The 22,369-nt window shown below is 37.5% G+C and overlaps 1 long non-coding RNA gene across 3 annotated transcripts; it reads left to right on the top strand.

The window, feature by feature from the left end:
- The first annotated feature begins 14,222 nt into the window (after positions 1 to 14,222).
- On the top strand, positions 14,223 to 17,808 carry LOC130459434 (uncharacterized). 3 transcript variants are annotated; one of them, XR_008918828.1, is made up of 5 exons: positions 14,223 to 14,648; positions 15,691 to 15,755; positions 17,101 to 17,219; positions 17,320 to 17,449; positions 17,578 to 17,808. It is a non-coding gene; the product is annotated as an uncharacterized lncRNA (long non-coding RNA). The 3 variants fall into 3 exon arrangements; XR_008918827.1 differs by having other exon boundaries at positions 17,101 to 17,449; XR_008918829.1 differs by lacking the exon at positions 17,320 to 17,449.
- The last annotated feature ends 4,561 nt before the right edge of the window (positions 17,809 to 22,369 follow it).

The raw sequence follows: 22,369 nt of genomic DNA on the forward strand, positions 1-22,369 counted from the left end.
TTTAGAAATATTCAAGTACGTTGGCACAACATTAGTTCGAAAATAAAACCCTAGATTAGACAATGTGGGTTTGAATATTAGAGAAAAATAGAATTTCTAATTGTACGGTGGTCACTTTGCTTTAAAGATTGATTTAAGGAACCTAAGGCCGGATTGTCCAAAAATATCTTTGTTAAGCGTGATGTAACCTTTGTATTTTGTTGTATTTAGCATGTTGGTGATGAAAGCGATAAAGCACATAAAGCAACATCACAATACTAAATAAAGTGCGGAATTCGTAAATACAAGACCCCCTAGAAAAGGACTAGGGAGTAGGTCCATATTGCCTAGAAATGGACTAGGCAAGTAAAGATGCGGAATTGAAAGTGCGGAATTGAAATTGCGGTATTGAAATTGCGGTATTGAAAGTGCGATATTGAAAGTGCGATATTGAAAGGTGCGATATTGAAATTGCGATATTGAAAGTGCGATATTGAAAGGTGCGATATTGAAATTTGTACTTGGGCACATGAGATTCGAACGCCAAGCGGATCCTTAAAAATAAGTGCGCCCGACACGAATTCAAAGCCAAAAATCTCAACTTGGGAGAGGTTGCTCAACCCAAATATCCTAGATTTTGCATATTAAACTTGAAATTGAAAGCTTGAATATTGAAATGTTTGAACTTGAAATGATTGAAATGTTTGAACTTGAAATGATTGAAAATTGAACTTGAAATGATCCTAGTTTAGGGAAATAACTATGAATAACCCTAAACATGGCAAGATCTTTGAAAATTGAAGACTTGAACTTGTATATTGAAAATGGAGTTTTGAATCTCAAAGACACGAATTAGGTGTCTACACCGGTCAAGGCCTTGTGTCTTGGCCGGTTACACTAAATATAACATTAGGTTATATTTTCCCAACACACACACACAATTCAGTTTTTCCTTAACCTAAGCCTAATTCTGAAAATTACGTACGTTCAGTTTTTCTCTCTACTCAAAACTGTTCTTCCCAAAAAAGCAAACACTCTTGAACGTTGTCTAAGCTACAATTATCAAGACTGGTCTGAACGTGTCGGTGAACCTAATAGAGGAACGACAATTGGAGTTCTTTGTTCGTGTTCATCGATACTATACTCGGGAAAACACGCTTCAAATGTAAGTATGCTTAATCTGTGATTTATACATGTTTCCTGGCTTTGGGGATGTTCCGCACATGTTGTGTATGTTTAACTGTATTCCCCTACACCAAGGCCTACCAAGCAAAACATGACAAACATCCATATCAAGAACATCACAAAGTACCTCTTCCTTATAGTGCTTTCCGATGGAGATAAGGACTCTGCAGGCCAATGTGACTCGAACTTGGGACCCCTTACTAACCCAACCGAGGGTGTACGGCTTCTCATGTGGTTCCGTTTGTAACTTCAAATAATCCACCATCTTCTGTGAAACTAGATTATCTGTGCTACCATTATCCACGATCAGTTTACAAACCTTGTTCTAAATGGAACAGTGAGTCTTGAAAAAAAAAATTGCGTTGCCCTTCATCCTTCGATGTCAAAAGTGTTAGGTTATGATACATATAAATCATATATATTTCATGCGGAAAAACCATAAAGCCAGGAATCCAAATTAATTGCCACATAACAATTAGCATAATTTAGGATGCATACTCTTTGTAGCGTGCCCTCCCTAGCTGCTTCCGAACCGAACAAGAAAAAGTTTAGGACTCCAAATGACGTCCCTCCGTAGATAGTCCACAGCACGTTTGGATCCGCCTTAGATTTAATTAACTAGAATTGCACCTAAGGTATTATGTTTTATTCGAATATTTGAGGCAATATTAACGTTAGTTTTAATCCTTAAAACTATGTGAATACTTGAAATTATGTATTCATAAATTGTGAATGCCATCACATATTCATAGGGTAGGAATAATGGAATTAGAAGTCTACTAGGTTTCAAGTAATCTAATTCTATTAGAATTAGACTTTAATTAAAACTAGTAACTTTAGGAAATTAATCTTTTCATCTAATCCTAATTGCTTAAGGATTTGATGCATACACGAACTTCAACACACACACGCGCGCGGCCCACAAGGGGCGCAGGCCATGCGCGCGCGCGCGGAGAAGCCCACACGCTGCTCGCACCCCACGACTTGCTCGCAGCCCATGGGCACGCTGGGCCTGGCCTTGCGCTGGGCTGTTAGGTTATGATACATATGACATTTACATAGATCATGCGGAAACAACCATTAACCCAGGAAACATATTATTTACACATAATCATATAGCATAATTAGATGCATACTCTTTGTTGCGTGCCTTCCCTAGCTGCGCCCGAACCGAACAAGAACAAGTCTTTAGGACTCCAAGTGTCGTCCCTCCGTAGATAGTCCACAGCACGTCCGGATCCGCCTTAAGATTGACCAACTAGAATCGCCCTTAAGGTACTAGAAAATTCGGCACTTTTATGAGCAAGATGTGTTTTAATTTTCTCTCAAAAAACTCACTTTTGAATACTTTGAAACTTGTGTATAAATTATGACCCCTAGGCCTTTATTTATAGAGTTATGGAAAAGGAATCGTAATCCTAGTAGGATGCGAATTAATTGGAATTAGAATCCTACATGAATTCTATTTAATTAATTTATCCAATTAGGAATAGACATTTAATCATACACTGACTCTTGCAGATTCAGGAATCATGCATGAGCACAAACTCACACACACACGGCAGCCACAAGGGCTGCCCATGCGTGCGAGCAGCAGCCCGCGCAGCACGGCCCACGCAGCCGTGGCCCTTGGCGCGCGCTGGGCCTGCCTTGCGGTAGGCCTGGGCGCTGCCTTGGCTGGGCTTGTGGCGCGCACGCTTGCTGGGCGATGGCCCCGGCTTCGTGCTGGGCCTTCGTCCGGCAAGCCTCGTCCGATGCTAATTCGTACGATACGCTTCCGATTAAATTTCCATTTCCGGAATCTATTTCCGATACGAACAATATTTAATATTTCCGATTCCGGAATTAATTTCCGTTTCGAACAAATATTTAATATTTCCGTTTCCGGAATTATTTTCCGATTCCGGCAATATTTCCGATTCTGACAATATTTCCGTTTCCGGCAATATTTCCGATTCTGGTAATATTTCCATTTCCAATAATATTTTCCGATACGTACCATGTTTCCGTTTCCGGCAACATCTACGACTTGGATAATATTCATATTTCCGATACGATCCATATTTCCGTTTCCGGCAATATCATCGTTTCCGGAGTATTCATTTCTTGCCTGTGACGATCTTAGCTCCCACTGAAACCAAGATCCGTCGGTTCCGAATATTCATAGATGGAGTATTTAATGCCATTAAATACTTGATCCGTTTACGTACTATTTGTGTGACCCTACGGGTTCAGTCAAGAGTAAGCTGTGGATTAATATCATTAATTCCACTTGAACTGAAGCGGCCTCTAGCTAGGCATTCAGCTCACTTGATCTCACTGAATTATTAACTTGTTAATTAATACTGAACCGCATTTATTAGACTTAACATAGAATGCATACTTGGACCAAGGGCATTATTTCCTTCAGTCTCCCACTTGTCCTTAGGGACAAGTGTGCATTTCCTAATTCCTTTGTCGCTCGATGCTTGCTCTTGAACATAAGGTAAGAGTTGTCATCCTTATTATGTCCAGAGGTGTTCCTCGGTTTCAGAGTTCAACTGATCAAATAAACAGATAATCATAGCCTATGATTCATCCGAGCACGGCCATGCATTTCACAGTTTCTAGCTCTCCGAGTGGCCTTGTACAACTTTTAAGCATCTCATCCCGATTTATGGGAGGACAATCCCAATCTTGCGATCTTGAGATTAGACTTCGTTTGATAGGTGATTACCTGAGCGTTGCCTTTATAGCCTCCTTTTACGGTGCGACGGTTGGTCAACGTCAAAGCAACCAGTTCTCAAACAAGTAATCTCAAATCACTCAGGTATTGAGGATTTAGTGTCTAATAATTTAATGAAATTTACTTATGACAGACTTTCATCTCTTACAGTAAAGTTTCATAGGTCTTGTCCGATACTAGTCTTCCCAAAGTAAGTATCTATGCAAATGATTATGACATTGCCATGTCCACATAGTTCAAGAAACAGAACTACTAGTCATCTTGCATTCTAGTCGTCTAACGTTTTCTATGCGTCCAATTTTATAGAAAACTCCGACTAGGGACCATTTTCAACCTTTGACATTCAAGTTCACTTGATAGACATTTCTTAGTCACAGGACTGGTCCTGACAGTCTATCTTGAATATTTCGTCAAATTTGAAGGGACTCATCATTTAATACTAAAATGGAATATGAAAATACATTTATATATGATAAATGTTCAACCCCAATGTTTTACAACCATGGGCCTCAAACCCATTTTCTAAAACAATTCATGGAATTCAAAGCTATGCTTGATTTCCAGTGCGACAATGTGAGTGTTGCTTCTCACTTGTTGCATAGGTTTAGTTATCATGCTTTGCCAATCTTAACATCCTTTTCATCGAATGTTCTTTGAGATATGATGATAAGATCTTTTCGAGTTTGTTTATTATGTGATCTAGTCTTTCTTACTACATTAGTGGTTCTACGCATTTTGCAATGAAGAACCATTAAGTTAGCAGACGTTTTTCTTGCTTCAAGAGTGGTTCCACGCATTTTTCAATGAAGAACCATCAAGCCAGCAGATAGGTGATCTACCCAAGTTCAGTGAAGAACTTTAAACAACCCTGTTTTATTGCTTCTTAGGCAATAATTACTTTTACTTCAACTGCATAGGTTGCTAGTGATGCTTTGTTTGGATTTACCTATCCAAGCAGTTCATAGATATGTGGAAGACTCTCCAACTATATCTTAGAACATAGAAATTAATATTTTAATTTCCCACGCAACAACTCATGGTCTCCAATCCATGTTGCCATTTCAAAACACGATGCTCTATAGCTCGTCCTTATCAATGGTTAACTCCAAAGGGTCTTGCTTGATCCTTTGCCAGTGGTTATGCGTGTAGCATCAATATTTAGCGTATCTTTATTTCCTTGAATCAAGAACTATTCCTATGTACCTTTTCAAGTACCATAAGTATTCTTGGTCTCAATCTAGTTGATCTTCACTTAGATCAATAGAGATTGGTATATGTTCGTCATGCCTTAAAGTCATACGATACGTTTTTGGCGATCCTCATATTATATCATACATGATAAATTCTTTTGCAGAATAATTCCCAATTGAATTCTATTCATGTAACTTTAGCTCATTCAATTTTAGTAGATACTGAATCCAGCTAAATTCTTTGACATATAATATAGGTTAAGAATCTCATTTAGACTCTTTGATGTTCAACTTAGTAAATGCTTATACATAGTTCAAACATTCTTTACTTAGATTTATTCACATGGGTCGAATATCTCCAATGGAGACTTTCGTGTTTGATTTAGTAAATGCCATTACTTAATCTAAAACAATATTATAAGATCTTTGTAAATAGATCTTAATACCCAATATGTACTAAGTTTCGCCATGGTCCATTATTGATGAATAATTTCAAATCTAAGTCATTAGCATTTGAATGTTATTTCACAATAGAGAGATATGTGTGTGATACACATAGGACCAAATAAGTTTTTATGTACTCCCACTAAACTTCTTATACATCTATAAGAATCATGTACATTTTATGAAACTAAAATACTTATTAGCTTCACTAAAATACAGTTCCAACTCCCAATTGCTTGCTTAAATCTGTACTTAGATTTTATAAGCTAGCTTTCTCTTTCAAGCATTTATTTGGATCCACAAATCCTATGACATACCATGTACATAGTTTATTCCAACATTTGATTGAGGAATACGTTTTGTCATCCAATTGCTATATGTACCAATATGCAATTATTGCTTGAATTATAGACTTGAGCATTACGATTATGCATGAGGTTTCAACACAATTTACACCATGAATTTGCTTGTAACCTTTAGCAACTAATCTAGCTTTGTGTGTGAACACAATTCCATGTTTGATGGTTTTTATCCTTAAAACAAACTTGCAACCAATAGGTGTGAACCCATTCTTGCAAATCAACAAAATTTCAATTTTGTCATCAAAACATTGAGTATGTTTTATGGCCTCTAACCATTTAAAACATTTGAGTCTATATATGGCCTCTAACCATTTTAGGGAATCTAGGTTTCGTCATAGCTTTCTTACAAGTCACAAACTCATTAATCTACATGATAATAGTTTGACTGCAAGTTGTAGGTTTCTTCACTATTTAATAGAAGAATCTCATAGTTTCATTGACCTGATTTCTATGTTTCTTTACTATCTAATAGAAGAATCTCATAGTTTCAGTGACTTGAATTCTATGCCTACTTGGGTATAGAACATCAAACATTAGAATATCAATAGCCACTTAAAGTCCTTTGAATATTCTGTTCTCCTTGAAGCACTTGTAAAGTCTTCTAAGAGATGTCTATTCTTTAAAGCCACTTGTAAAGTCCTTACAGAATAAGTTCGGATTTTCTGAAGCACTTCGAAAAGCCTCCGGAATGTCCGTTTATGTTTGTTGTTCGCCTCGAAAACTTTCGAGGTCTATTTTCTCCCACTTGTCATTTTGGAAACGAATCTCCAAAAGGACATTATTTCGAGCAAACAAACATTATGTTCTCAAAAATTCGTGGTAGAAACAATACCCTTGTGTCTCATTTGAATAAATCACAATGAAACATATATCTAGACTTGGGCCTTAGTTTGTTGAATAACAAACACTAAGCTCCCACTGAGTTTAGCAACTCTTTAGATATAATTTGAAAAGATATCCTGAAATTACTTTTCAATAGCTTTGACGAATTTGGTTTAGTTTGGTGGTAGTTGAGCATTTTGTTTTAGAAATTATAGGAAAAGTCTTTATGATTCATCATTGATCGAATCAAGTACTAATTGACTTCGATCATTCCAACGTAGATATGCCATATCTTATGGAGCTAGATTGTGAAATTACAACACACAATCATTGATGATCATATTTGGTCTCAAGTAATCATCAACATGATCTAACCTAGATCTTTATGATTTCTTGCCGAGTGGATTTTATACTTCTGAATCTTTGAACTAGCCAAACAGATTCAACTTATATCACATTTGAGTAAATAAACCTATATTCACTCAAATCCATGTGAAATAGTAAAGTCATAAAACCTTTCTTTAGCTTTGAACTCTATCGTCTAGGCGTTCTAACAATAGTTCATATTCTTTGTTACTTTCAACATGTAAGACTAGCTTGTCTTAAGTTGATCTAGAAATCAACCAACTTTCAAAAGTCCATCAAAATAGAGCTTATGAATGTTAACTTGTTGATATGGTCTAAGCAACAATGCCAAAGATTTAATGGAACTCAAATCAAGGGTTTGATTTGAACCTAGTAAAGTTCTTTAAAGAGTTGTTTGTTTTAATCAAGCATATTGACTCAACCAGTAATTGACCATTTCATTCAAATAAACAAACAAACAAGCATTGTTTTTGTTCTTCGAATGTGAGTCTTTCTGTGTTTGAAGCAGAAATTTAGGTATGCTGATTATGGAACAAAATAGCCATTAAGTTCCAGCCTTTGAAAGGACTTAAAACAAACTAGATGACCCTACAACTAATGTAGCATTACCATGCTTCATTTCCCACTTGTAGGCCATTAGTGTAGCCTAGCTTCCATTATTTGAGTTATTACCGAAGTAAGAACCTCAAGCGGTATATGATACCAAGGAAGTTTGATTGCTAGGTCACTTCTCTTTAAATATAAACTTATAGGTAGAAACGGAATCGTAATTCCTTTCATTTGTTCCTCGTTTTCCTATTTCTTGTACCCTTTCTTACAGTCTTAAGAATTGAATTCTTTAGTGTTGACTTTTATACTTTGTTAGACATGTCCAATGTCACCAACAAGGTTCTTTACCATTTTAATTTATGTTGAATATTTTGTTTCAACTAGATGATCTTACCAGAAGCTTCTAAAGTTCTCTAAGCATCGATCTATTCGAATGTCTAGGGACTAGACTCATTCGAGAATTAAATGGACAAAGATATTAGGTTGTTAACCATTGGTAAAGCTGAGCGTATTAGACTCAATGCTTTATGATCTCAAAACTACAGTGTATTTTGAATTCACAAGCACCAATTGGTTTGCCATTCGATTTTGATATTCGAAAACAACCATAAAAGTCGATATAAGAAACGTACATTTTAAATTGCTCACTTTCTCTCTTTTCCGTGAATCGTTCTTGGATTCACTACCAATCGAGGAAATTTACTGTTACCTTTCTAAAAGGATTTATTGCAGTGCAAGATATTTAATTATAAACAATAATTAAAACATACATTGAAGCATGCAAAGTCTAAACATTTATCATGAATAATAACTTGAAATTAAAGCAACCATGCAATTCAAACAAGTTATTAGCATTTTATTCGAATTTATTGTTCCGGCAGGTGTGAATAAAATGATTCCAAGACCCTAAAACCATTGAAGAATTAAGCACAGTTTGTCGACTCAATTCTAAAACATTTTAGGTAAGCAAAAGCCTTTTGCTAATAGTCTAGAAACTACTCTTGGTTGATAGGTACGTCTAAGAACTTATTAGGAAAACCTATCGATTTTGCCACGACATAAAAGGACTCCTTACTTATATCGTTGAGTTTCACCAAAACTAACATGTACTCACAATTATTTGTGTACCTTGCCCCTTTAGGACCAATAAGTAACACCTCGCTGAGCGAAAACTATTACTAGATTGATGTAAAGGATATCCAAGCAAGTGTATATTTTGGCATGGCACCTTTTAACTCAATTTTTAAGTTTGGAACTTAAGGCTCTTACTATGTTGGTTAGATTTTAAGTGAACTAAAATCCTTAATCATGCAACATAATCAAGCTTTTGATCTCATGCATTTTAAGACATATTTAAAGCAATAAATAACTTAAAACATGCATAAGATATTTGTGATCTAGTATGGCCCGACTTCATCTTGAAGCTTTGACTTCAAAGTCCGTCTTGAAAATCTCCGTGGGAGGCACCATTTTCTTCAAATAGGATAAGCTATAACTAATTACAACTATTTGATGGTACGCAGACCATTTTGAATTAAAAATTAACTTTGGTGCTTTAGACCAATTACATTCAAATTAATGGTACGCAGACCATATTTTCTATCCTATTTGGGCCATACTAGTCACTTCATAACCTGCAAAACAGTACATATACAATATATACCATTCACCCATTCATTATCATGAATGGCCCACATAGCTGGTTAGTAAAACACATTATGCATCACGTAAACATTTGCAGCAATTAATCAAGGTCACCAATAATCTACCAATTATTCAGTCCTTATTAATTCTAATCGAGTTGTTTTAACCTTAAGGATTTGTAGACCTAATCAAGAGTTTATGACTAAAAAGCGCTCCCACTTAAACCAATAAATTCATATGCTTTACTAATTTTAAACATAAAATTGTATTTCTAGTCTAACCGGAAACATACAAATTTAATTAAAATTTAAAGCTCATATAAATTTATAATTGAATCCAAAAATTTAATTTAATTTCAGTCGCATTTAAATTAATTCATGATTTTAATTTTAGTAAAATAATTAGAATAAATTCCATTTATTATAATTATAATATTCAAAATTAAAATCCAAGAAATTAATTCAAATTATTAATTTTAAAATTAATTAAAATTACGTGAACTGAAATTTTCAAATTAAACATTCAAAACGATCTAATCGTAACGCAAACACCCTACGCGTTGCACGCCCATGGGCCGCACGCACACAGCCATTGCTGGCCATGTGCGCGCAGCCCATGCGCTCGTCGCATAGCTGCTGCTGTCTCATCGCAAGCCTCCGCACAGCGCCCCATCGCACGCGAGCTATCGCTCGCAGTGCGCGCGCGAGATCGCTCGCTGGGCGCGCTGGCTCGCTCGCTGTGCGCGCGAGCCATCGCTCGCTGGGGCGCGACATCGCTCGCTGGGCGAGCGACATCGCGCGCTGCGCGCGCGAGCCATCGCTCGCTGGCGCGAGCCATCGCTCGCTGGTGCGCGACATCGCTCGCTGGGCGAGCGACATCGCGCGCTGCGCGCGCGAGCAGTGCTGGGCGCAGCGCTCGTGGCACGCGAGCTTGCGCTCGCTGCGCGCGAGGCTGCGCGCACTTGTGCGAGGCAGCGCGCGTTGTGGCGCAGCTCGCTTGCTGCCCACACGCGACTGCCTTGGCTCGCCCTTCGCCCATGCCCATTCGTTCATTGCTCGTGGCACACGACACAAGGCAGGGCTGCTGCCTTGTGCTCGTGCACTACGCCCTTGCTCATTGCATTCGTGCCGCACGGGCGACGAGCTCCCTTGCTCGTCGTCGCATGCCCGCATTATACAACACCCCTTAAGGGTAACACGAAGCGTCCATTGCTTCGTGCGTGCAAGTTATTTGAACGAATCGCATAAAAATTTAAAATTTATATTTAAAATTAATGACAAATTAATAAATATTATTAATTTCATAATTTTAGGGCGAAAAATCGAAAATTTATTATCCAATTGATTTCCGATTGATATGGATTCAAGTCTAGGTCATAAAAATTTAAAATTTATCGTAAATTTACAATTTTTATGGTGGTTTTTAATCATAGGTTTCTAATTAAATTACAATTAATTATGAAAATCAAACTAATTCTAAATTATTCTAATTTTCAACAAATTAATCATAATTACAAATTAGATTGCATAATTAACAAGACTAGGCATTCAAACTTGTTAAACATATGCAGTAGGTCAATCAAAAATTCAAGATTTATCAACAAGAATCGCAAATATTTAATTTAACATCTTAAATTTACGAAATTTTGCATTCGAAAAACTAAAACCTTCGAAAAGTCATAGTTAGGCTTCGAATTTGAGAATTCTGGGTTCGGCAGAAAAATACTATTTTTGTCAAAATTTTAGAATGCCTTTTACATGCGGAATTGACACAAAAATCACTCAATTCGGATGAGTAATGAAGAAACTGCCGAAAAACTGCGTACATATAATTAAATAAACGCAATTTGCAATTAATTAACAATTACGAAAATTAATCACCCCTTTTAATTCTTGCAAATTTGTAATATTTAACCATGTTCATGCCATTTAGATTATGAAAATAATAAGGGGCTCGTGATACCACTGTTAGGTTATGATACATATGACATTTACATAGATCATGCGGAAACAACCATTAACCCAGGAAACATATTATTTACACATAATCATATAGCATAATTAGATGCATACTCTTTGTTGCGTGCCTTCCCTAGCTGCGCCCGAACCGAACAAGAACAAGTCTTTAGGACTCCAAGTGTCGTCCCTCCGTAGATAGTCCACAGCACGTCCGGATCCGCCTTAAGATTGACCAACTAGAATCGCCCTTAAGGTACTAGAAAATTCGGCACTTTTATGAGCAAGATGTGTTTTAATTTTCTCTCAAAAAACTCACTTTTGAATACTTTGAAACTTGTGTATAAATTATGACCCCTAGGCCTTTATTTATAGAGTTATGGAAAAGGAATCGTAATCCTAGTAGGATGCGAATTAATTGGAATTAGAATCCTACATGAATTCTATTTAATTAATTTATCCAATTAGGAATAGACATTTAATCATACACTGACTCTTGCAGATTCAGGAATCATGCATGAGCACAAACTCACACACACACGGCAGCCACAAGGGCTGCCCATGCGTGCGAGCAGCAGCCCGCGCAGCACGGCCCACGCAGCCGTGGCCCTTGGCGCGCGCTGGGCCTGCCTTGCGGTAGGCCTGGGCGCTGCCTTGGCTGGGCTTGTGGCGCGCACGCTTGCTGGGCGATGGCCCCGGCTTCGTGCTGGGCCTTCGTCCGGCAAGCCTCGTCCGATGCTAATTCGTACGATACGCTTCCGATTAAATTTCCATTTCCGGAATCTATTTCCGATACGAACAATATTTAATATTTCCGATTCCGGAATTAATTTCCGTTTCGAACAAATATTTAATATTTCCGTTTCCGGAATTATTTTCCGATTCCGGCAATATTTCCGATTCTGACAATATTTCCGTTTCCGGCAATATTTCCGATTCTGGTAATATTTCCATTTCCAATAATATTTTCCGATACGTACCATGTTTCCGTTTCCGGCAACATCTACGACTTGGATAATATTCATATTTCCGATACGATCCATATTTCCGTTTCCGGCAATATCATCGTTTCCGGAGTATTCATTTCTTGCCTGTGACGATCTTAGCTCCCACTGAAACCAAGATCCGTCGGTTCCGAATATTCATAGATGGAGTATTTAATGCCATTAAATACTTGATCCGTTTACGTACTATTTGTGTGACCCTACGGGTTCAGTCAAGAGTAAGCTGTGGATTAATATCATTAATTCCACTTGAACTGAAGCGGCCTCTAGCTAGGCATTCAGCTCACTTGATCTCACTGAATTATTAACTTGTTAATTAATACTGAACCGCATTTATTAGACTTAACATAGAATGCATACTTGGACCAAGGGCATTATTTCCTTCATGGGCCTTGCGTGCCTTGGCTGCTACTGCGTTTGCCTTGCGCGCTGGGCATGCTAGGCGTGGGCTTGGCTTCGTGATGGGCCTTGCGTCTAGCAAGCTCGTCCGATGTTTATTTCGTACGACGCGCTTCCGATTAATTTTCCGATTCCGGAATTCATTTCCGATTCGAACAATATTTAATATTTCCGATTCGGGAATTAATTTCCGTTTCGAACAAATATTTAATATTTCCGATTCCGGTATTATTTTCCGATTCCGATAATATTTCATATTCTGACAATATTTCCGTTTCCGGCAATATTTCTGATTCCGGCAATATTTTCATTTCCGATAATATTTTCCGATACGTACCATGTTTCTGTTTCCGGCAACATCTACGACTTGGATAATATTTGTATTTCCGATACGATCCATATTTCCGTTTTCGGCAATATCATCGTTTCCGGAGTATTCATAATTTGCCTTTGACGATTTCAGCTCCCACTGGAACCGAGATCCGTCCGATTCTAAATATCCATAAATGGAGTATTTAATTCCTTTAAATACTTGATCCGTTCACGTACTATTTGTGTGACCCTACGGGTTCAGTCAAGAGTATGCTGTGGATTAATATTATTAATGCCACTTGAACTGAAGCGGCCTCTAGCTAGGCATACAGTTCACTTGATCTCACTGAATTATTAACTTGTATAATTAATACTGAACCGCATTTATTAGACTTTGCATTGAATACATGCTTGGACCAAGGGCATTATTTCCTTCAAAAAGAACTCTCTGCAACACAAAGTTAACCCTCTCATCAGACTTCTCTTCCGCAAACTCCACGTCTCCATACTCACCATTCTCTAACTCAGGTTCCTCTCTATCTCCTTCCAAAATAGCAGCTACTCTCCGAGACGGGCAAATGTTGGACATGTGTCCCTTGCCATTACAGTGATAGCACGTGTCTCCGCCGGGTTTAGCATACGGGTTGTTCGGCTTTTGGGTAGGTGTCCTACCCTGTTGCGCACTACTGGAACTACCAGCCCCCTTGCTTGTAGGGTTGTATTCCTTAGCAGCTACACTCTTCTCCTTGTCACCTACGGCCTCAAAGTTATTTTGGGGCGAGTATATTCTGAAAGACGAGAAATTTCGAGGGGATTTCTCTATCAGTTCTGCTTTCAAGGCCAGACTTGTTGCTTCAGCCACATACCACACAGTCTGCAAACCCATCTTCTCTTGCAAAGAACCCTTCAAGCCACTAACATACCGAGCCACTTTCTGAATCTCAGATTCTCCCAACTCAGTGCGCTCTGAAAAACGCAAGAACTCTGTTGTGTATTCTGTCATAGTTCTCTTTCCCTGAACACACTCAATATACATCTTGTATAAGATATACTCATAGTCCTCGGGAAAAAACCGCTCCAACATCAACTGTCACTACTACATTTCTAATAAGATGCGACGGCTTAGGAAAGCCTATTGCAACACCTCACATAAAACCGTCGCAATAGATAGAGCTAATGCAACGGTTTCCTCTATGACATATCAGAAAGTTGATCTAATGCAACGGGTGTGATAAATCGTCGCAATAGATTGAATAATGTAACGGTGATGTAATACATGCATTCTTACTCTTTTCCCTCCCATTAATTCCCAAAAATTTAAACCCCCGCCCACTGAATTATTTTCCCCAAAATTTTCAAACACTCAGGCCTCAGCTCGCAGCTTGAATTGTTTACCAAAATAAAAAACACTAAATATTCTAGAGAGAGGAGAGGGACAAAGAGACGTCAGTCTTTGAGATTTGAGAAGAAATAGAAAGATGTTCAAAGTTAGGGTTTAGTTATTGACGATTTAGGGCTGCAATTTGCAAGTATTTATAAGCAATTTTTCGCAATGTCTAGCAATTGGACGCAAATTCTCTCAAGAAAACTCCAAAAGTCTGCAACAAATTCAAATTAGACGATCACGACGAAGGAAGGGGACGACGAACGAAGGAGACGACCATCCCATTCAAACTGTAATCCCGTACCACAAATTCAAAAACTCTCCCAAGGTTTGCTATTTCAATAAATTTCTGGCCCAAATTTCTGAATTGCGTTTAGGGTTTGCCTTTTTAGGATTTTGATGATTTGCAATGATGGGGTTTAACATGTTAGCTCTTTGCAATTTCAATGGGTTCACTCTATTTCAAAGATGAATTTGATTTTCGCATCTACATGGTTTCTTGAAGTATTTTATAGAGTAGAAGGTTCTTATATAAAAACTCCTTCCATGATTATGTCGATCTTTCACCTATTGTTAGACATCTGATACCTTCCTTTTGTATTAGTGCTTGGTAGAATATAAATAATGATCATGTGTGGCTCTCTTGTTTGTTAGACTGAAAAAAAATCTCTACGACCCTTATAGGAAGAATGTAAATTAATTTGAGATATTTTTATGAGTTGCAGAATGGCTTTTGAAGTGTTGTCTGTCAGTTTATCTCTGCCTGTAGGAAGTTGTAGTTGCGTGGTTTATTTATTTTTTTACTGTAGTAGACTTCGAGGTGGTATTTTTGCTGTGAAAGCAGTGGAACTTCTGTCTGCTAGTATTTCAGTTGGATGGTGGGTGCATTTGGATGGCTTCTTGTTGTTATTTTCCTCCAACTTTTGTGATTCAATGAATGTTTGATTCCTTTTAGGTCATGCACGAGCATAAAATGTGTGGCCTGTATGAGCGTAAACTGTAATGAGTATTATGTACATCCTTGTTTTATTTTTTATGATAACGAGTTTCCTAAAACGTTTAACAACTTGTCTAGTTGTTCCTTAAGTTTGTTAAGTATATGCCTATATGTCTAGATCGCGAAGGACCATTTTATTTGTATGCATTTGATTATCTGATACATGTTTGTCATGTTTGTATTATTTCATTTTTATGGCTTCTTGAAGCTTTTTAGATGGTAGGAGGCGCCTGTACATGTGCAAGAATAGTTTGTTCTTAAATTATCAACCTCTCATATATAGTCATACTGCTCTAGAATTCATTCAAAGCGCTTTACTTATGTCCATAATTAGTAAATCATGCAGATCATCTGATGTCCATCTTTTGTCTAGGGTCAACAAGGTTAACAATCCGGAAAATGTCATACATCATTATGGCTTAAACAAGCTTCCTGCAGGTAGTGGTTTTGCTATGTATATTTCAGAAATTCTGAATTTTAATTGGAACGACTACTGTATAAGCATTAATTACTAGATTATGACTATATACTCGAATCCTAAAGCAACGGTGCAGGTATGTTCAGAAGTGGATAGGAGAAGTTAAATTACTTTAGCTAGAATTCTTAGTGATGGAATGGTTCTGACTCAACAAAATTCACACATGATTTTCATTATGATACTTTGCTTCTGCTATACTCCGTACTACTACGGTACTAGTGTGAAGCTCTGCAGAAGTTTCCAACTGATAAGCAAGAGTTGATCTGAATTCTGAAGTCACTAGACTCATCTTAGGACGCTGCTTACAAGAGTGCTTAATAATTAATCTAACACATAATAGACCTCATTGATCTATTTTTTTGCTGCTCAAATAATAATGTAAAGCACTTGTATATCGTTGTACTCATGCATATCTTTGCTTGTCAATTTGAATACTTTAGCACGAAATTGATTTCAACTTGTTCTTCTAAAGTAAAACTTAGATTGGCTGAGGGTCATTACCTTAGTTGGGTATTTTTTTGATTTGTTTCGTTTTGCTTCCCCATGTCTGAATGCTACGCTGAAATTGCATAGGCTTCTGTTCAATTTGATTTGACACAGTTAGCCTATTATTATTTGTAGTCTGACTTTTCTCAGTGATCAAGTTTCTTTCAGTAACGTCTTACGTTGAAGGTAGTATCATTCAATAACTTAAGGTATGCTCTGAAATATTGTACCAGTATTTAGGGACATGGGAAGTACGTACTAGTGGACTACTTAAACAATGCAACTCTTATGATCTCTGGTTTGATATCTTGGATGCCATGGAAATTTGTCAGGCATTTGGCTTGGGTTTTCCTCCCTTATATTTTTGGCTTGTAGATTACTAGTTTCATTCAAGTTATCCGTTTATCTTCCCCATACAACCCCTTTCCCCTCCCCTTACATGCTCTTGTTCCCTTTTTCTCTGCTACCATACCCCAAGTCTCTTTTTCTGAGAGAGAGGTGAGTGTTTAAGTAAGTTGCTTTTTTTGTTTTTGAAAAAAAAAGAGTTTCAGTTGATGTCCTGTGGTTGAGAAGACTTCTCTTGCAGGCTTGTTAGCGAGTGTGAATGATAAATATGGCCTTTTAAGAATATAGGGTATTTCTATCTGTGCTTACATCTCGCAAGTCCTGTGCTGGTTGCTTCAATGCGCAAGTGCATACTACAAAGTATTTTTATACAAAGTCTTCTGCTTTCTTTTTTGGTACTACTGTATTTCATTGGTCATGATAGCCTTTGGTAGACAGGAAGTGTGATGCATTAAGCCTTTTTTATGGTAAAAGGCAGCAGGTTCAGAGGTGGACGAGGGAGATCAAGAACAATCCTGTGGAGTCAACTCATAAGATGTTGGGATTCTGAGGCACCTTCCTTAATTGACTGTCACTATAACACTATATGAGAGGTAGCTAATGTTGCTTTTCTCTTCTCGATTAATCCCCACCCCTTCCCTTCCGGCCTCCTTTAGTTTGGTTGATTTGACATGGTGCCTTTCACAAGTACAGGCAGTTCCTGCTCAGCTTGGTTCAAACTTCAAACACAATTTCTACTTCCTCCATCCCAAAACAATAAGCTGTATTTGATTGGAGTCATTTTAAGGAATTGAGATTTTCATTTTAAAATAGTCGTATCTAGGTATTGCTTACTTTTTTGTCCAATTTCATGTTTTTATTTGAGTAAACATGAAGGTTATTATATTATTTATCATGTTTTAGCTAGTGTACAATCTTTAACTTGTGTCCATTCGTGATTTAAACTTGCAGGAGCATGGTGAGATAAATGGAGAAGAAATGTAGATCTAGCAAATGAGACGATGGAGGCTCTTGTTTGTGCTTTGGCCATTTTGTGATTTCTTATAATGTTGAATTTGTTTCTGGATTTAAATTTTATGTATTTTTATCATTAAAATCACTATATTAATTAGTAAACAACTATTTGTAATGCATGTGTCCTATGGGCACTAATATTGTAATATTACTCTTTAAGTCAATGGAAATCTTTTGTTATGGCATCCTTTATTAAATTATATGTTATTGTTATTCTTATTCTTATTCTTATTCTTAAAGAAACGATTACACAAAGTTGGATGGGAGCCTAGCCACTAATTGGGCTCCGACACCCTTATTCAAAGCAAAACACAAACGATGAAAAAGAAAAGAACGAATATTAGCAGCAGCCGTGTTACTCTGAGCAACCCGTGAGACCCTAGACATGAACTCGAGGGCATCACTCCCCAGTTCTCCAAATGTGGAGAAAGCAAAAGTGATAAAACCATATCCGTTGTCTATGCACTTCGCTTCATACTTCTTCTTCTTCCTGGCAACAGCATTAGCAACAGCAACCCCAGGAGAAAAAGCATCAACTCCTGGACCGGTGAAGGAAGAGATACCTGTGACATCTAAGCATACATTTTTCCCTTTGTCCCAAGAGTAGACAAGAAGGTCTGCAGGACGGAGATCTCTCCCTTTCTTAGACAGAAATCCCAAAGGCACCTCCTTCTGCACAACAACCCCAGCCTGCGAACAGATATCCCCTAACACATCTCGAACCAAGTTATGGCGGAATTTCAGGCCAACATCATTACCACAGTGCACTTCGTGATCCCCGAAACGATCTATGATTTTCGAAGAGCAGCAAGGACAAGTAAAGTCAGGAGGGAACATAGGAATCGCAAGGCGATAACACAAAACGCACAATAAATTATTATTATTATTATTATTATTATTATTATTATTGTTATTATTATTTATTATTATTATTATTATTATTATTTATTATTATTATTATTATTATGAATAAATTGAACTCGTTGCATTAGGCGTGTAACGGATTTTTTTGACAATAAATTACCGTAGCATTATTTCATTAAGCCATCGTAGATATCCGTCGCATTAATGTTGCATTAGCTAAAATACCCGTCGCATTAGCTAAAAATAACCGTCGCATTAGCAAAAATAACCGTCGCATTAGCTACAAAACCGTCGCATTAGCTACAATAACCGTCGCATTAGCTAAAGAGCTACTCCCTCTGTCCCTTAATACTCGACCCGGTTTGACCGGCACAGAGTATAAGGGACTTGAATTGACTTATTTAGTTTAATAGGTGGTAGTTGGTAGTGGGGTATTATTTTAATGTAGTTAGTGGGAAATGTGTAAAGAGGTAGGGTTGAGGGAGAGTAGGGGTTGAATTTTTAATTATTTTTTGTATGGAGTAGGGGGTAGGTGGGTTAATAGGGGGGAGTGAGAAATAATATAATATTGTTAGAATATTTTCATTTTTAGAAACAGGTCAAGTATTAAGGGACGGAGGGAGTAATTAATGCGAAATCCCATTTAAGGATCGTCGCATTAGGTGTTCAACTAATACAACGGTAGTAAGTTTTCGTTGCATCAGATCACTGATCGTTGCATTAGGCCTAATGCAACACCACTGGATGCAAGGGTCATTTGTCGTCGCATTAGGTCTAATGCAACGGATTTTCATGCCTAATGCAACGATTTTAGACGTTGCATCTGATTAGAAATGTAGTAGTATGTTTCATTGTTCGCCAAGTCTTGACTGGCCCCTTCCGTTGCCTCTGCCTCTGCACAACCAACTTATCCCACCGAACAACAGCAATACTTTTTAATCTAATCGCCACCATCTTAACTTGCTTATTTTCAGGAACTTCCATGACTTCGAAAAACCTATCAACATCAATCTGCCAATCTAGAAACTCCTCCACCCCCATGGTTCCGTAGAACAATGGAATATCAGCCTTCACCCGATAATCATGTTTATGATGATTATTTCCATCGTTACTTATTTCTTCCTCGAGGGGCTCTTCTTCTTCGGAACTCGAACTATTAGCAGTGATATTACGTAGGTTCCTATGCGGTGCCCTAGTCGGAATCCCTCTCCCGTTCCTCCGATGATTCACAGTATTATGTACAACGTTCAACTGCGTTGTTAACGCTGTCATCTGATTAGTCAAAGCAGATAGGGCCGTGGTAAAAGCCGCGGTAACCTCCTCAAGATCTGCTCTGGTCACTGGTTCTCCCATGGCTAATCAAGATACGACAAGAAACAGGAGAAAGCCTGCTCTGATACCACTTGACGAGGTCCGAATTACCAAAGAAAACAAGCATTAATCTTTAGAACGAACGAACAGATTTACGAGCGATAAATCTGTAAAAGCCCCGAAATCCACAAGAAAAGAGATAAACTCTCAGAATTTTATTATCAAAAGAATAGTTGGTTTCTAATGACGAAAATAAAGTGTTTAAATAGTTAACACAAAACCCTAATACGAAACGGAATTACAAACAAAAGTCGAAAATAATTAATCTGCAGTTTTCGAGCCCTAACGAACTCGGATGGCTTAAAAAGCCCATCTATCACAGCCCGTTTCCTTTCCTAAAACACACTAGTGGAAAAACAGTCATTTGCGTCGGTAATTTAAGCCCAATGTGCGAAGCAACTGGCTGCGACACAAATAAAAAAAGTCATTTGCGTCGCACTTTTGGGCGACGCAAATAAGAGTCATTTGCGTCGCAGATTAGCTAACCTGCAACGTAAATGAACTTTTTTTTAACATGCTGAAAAGTCATTTGCGTCGCAGATTTGCTAAAACTGCGAAGCAAATGACTTTTTTTTAACATGCTGAAAAGTCATTTGCGCCGCACTTTAGCTAAAGTGCGACGCAAATGACTTTTCAGCATGTTAAAAAAAAAAGTCATTTGCGTCGCAGTTTTAGCTAATCTGCGACGCAAATGACTGTTTTTATTTAAAAAAAAATTGAGATGCACATTTTATATTTTATGCTATATAGTGCATAAAGTATAAAATGTGTAGCTCATGTCTTATTTTTAATTAGCTATAGTTCATGGATTAACATAAATATTCACAGCATGGGGGTGCAAATAAAGCCAAAATCGAGCAACAACATCTTCATTTTCACTCTTAATCTGTTCATCCTTTCCGGAGTCCACAACGTCTGACCAACCACCAGTGTCATCTTGTTTCTCCTCAAATCTTCCGGAGCTTCATCTTCCTCCATAAACACATCTTCATCGTATGGCCTTTGAGCCTCTGCATATGCAAATCAGCAAGTGAACATCAGAACAAATTAACCAAGTTTTGTTTGTTTTTTTTTTTTACCATGTTAACAGTAGTCAACAACTCACATATTTAGATATTAAAGCTAGAAAATCATAATAGCTTGCAAGTATTACCAATTCAAAACAACCTAAACAATGTGAAAGTGACACATTTTAGAATACAAACAAGAAGATTTGCTGGAATTTGACCATAAAAGTAGAACTTTGGAAATCATAAAACGGGACAGGATTCACATGAAATATGGTAGGTTTACAACGGCTCGGCTCTTAACATTATATACAGGTACATATCCAGGTGACACCCTCAGCCATTTTATGGAAATTCTGTGCATGTACTTAGTACAAACTGAAGTGTTAATGCACATACCACTGTCATAAAGAAAAGGATCCAACATAGGTACCACTGTTGAAATAAAAAGTTTAAATAACATGCTGGGTAGGCTTATAAATTAGAATAGTGGCATAATTACATTTAGATTCAGTTTATCTGATGCTTACACATCTAGAGGAAAAAGCTAGCAATTTGGGACATATATGTACACCTGTTCTACCAGAAGGATATCTATCATGATATCTGGTGAAAGAAAAACTAAATCAACAATCTTCTCGGTGGTTTGATTGCTTCTAGGCATGCAGAAGTACAAACTTCAAGAAAGTGAAAAGGCATAACAGAAACATTGCATGCATCAATACAGGGAAAATATCAGTTATATAATCCAAAGAAAACAAAGAGTTGTATGTGGGTTTATGGACTGATTGCTATCAGTTATATAATCCAAAGAAAACAAATAGATGACGATAATAACAAATTAGAAATTATGACGATGTCTGCAATTATAATGATGACGATGATAATCCCATGGCGGTTCAGCAACAAGGAAACATAACTTCGGAATACTTGCTAGAAGACCCAAAAGTGTACTCGAAAAGCTTGATTCAAAGATAATTTCTGAAGGCTTCTCATAAAACGACCGAGCAATGGAAATGAATAGTGCAAAAAGTAATTGCTTTGGGGCTTCACTAATACATTAGCGTGGACACTTGGAGACTAACAGTCTAGTCAATGTATCAAGATCGGAGAATTGAATCAGGAAGTCTAATAATTACTAGTCACTATTATCCATCTTGTGAACTTGTGTTCTATACAAAAAATAATTGTCGAACTTTGCGGAAGAGAGCCCTTATTGGGGCATGGTTGAAATTTGGAGACTGTAAGAATTAAGAAACAGAAGGGAAATGCACAAGCATGTACGAATAGTCTAATACTACTTCATATTAGACTTAGTTGCAAGCAGCTAGAATCTGGACCTGGAGTGAACCAGGGTTTGGTAATGACTAATCCATTGAAATTCAAAAGTAAAAGAACTCAAACCCCACTAAACACGGTTAACTACTAGGGGTAATTAGTCCTTATTATAATAGGCATTTAAAGTCACAAAATCCACTTCTGTTGTA

Source organism: Spinacia oleracea, chromosome 4 (assembly GCF_020520425.1).
Source record: "Spinacia oleracea cultivar Varoflay chromosome 4, BTI_SOV_V1, whole genome shotgun sequence".
In the NCBI taxonomy this organism is placed as follows: Eukaryota; Viridiplantae; Streptophyta; class Magnoliopsida; order Caryophyllales; family Amaranthaceae; genus Spinacia; species Spinacia oleracea.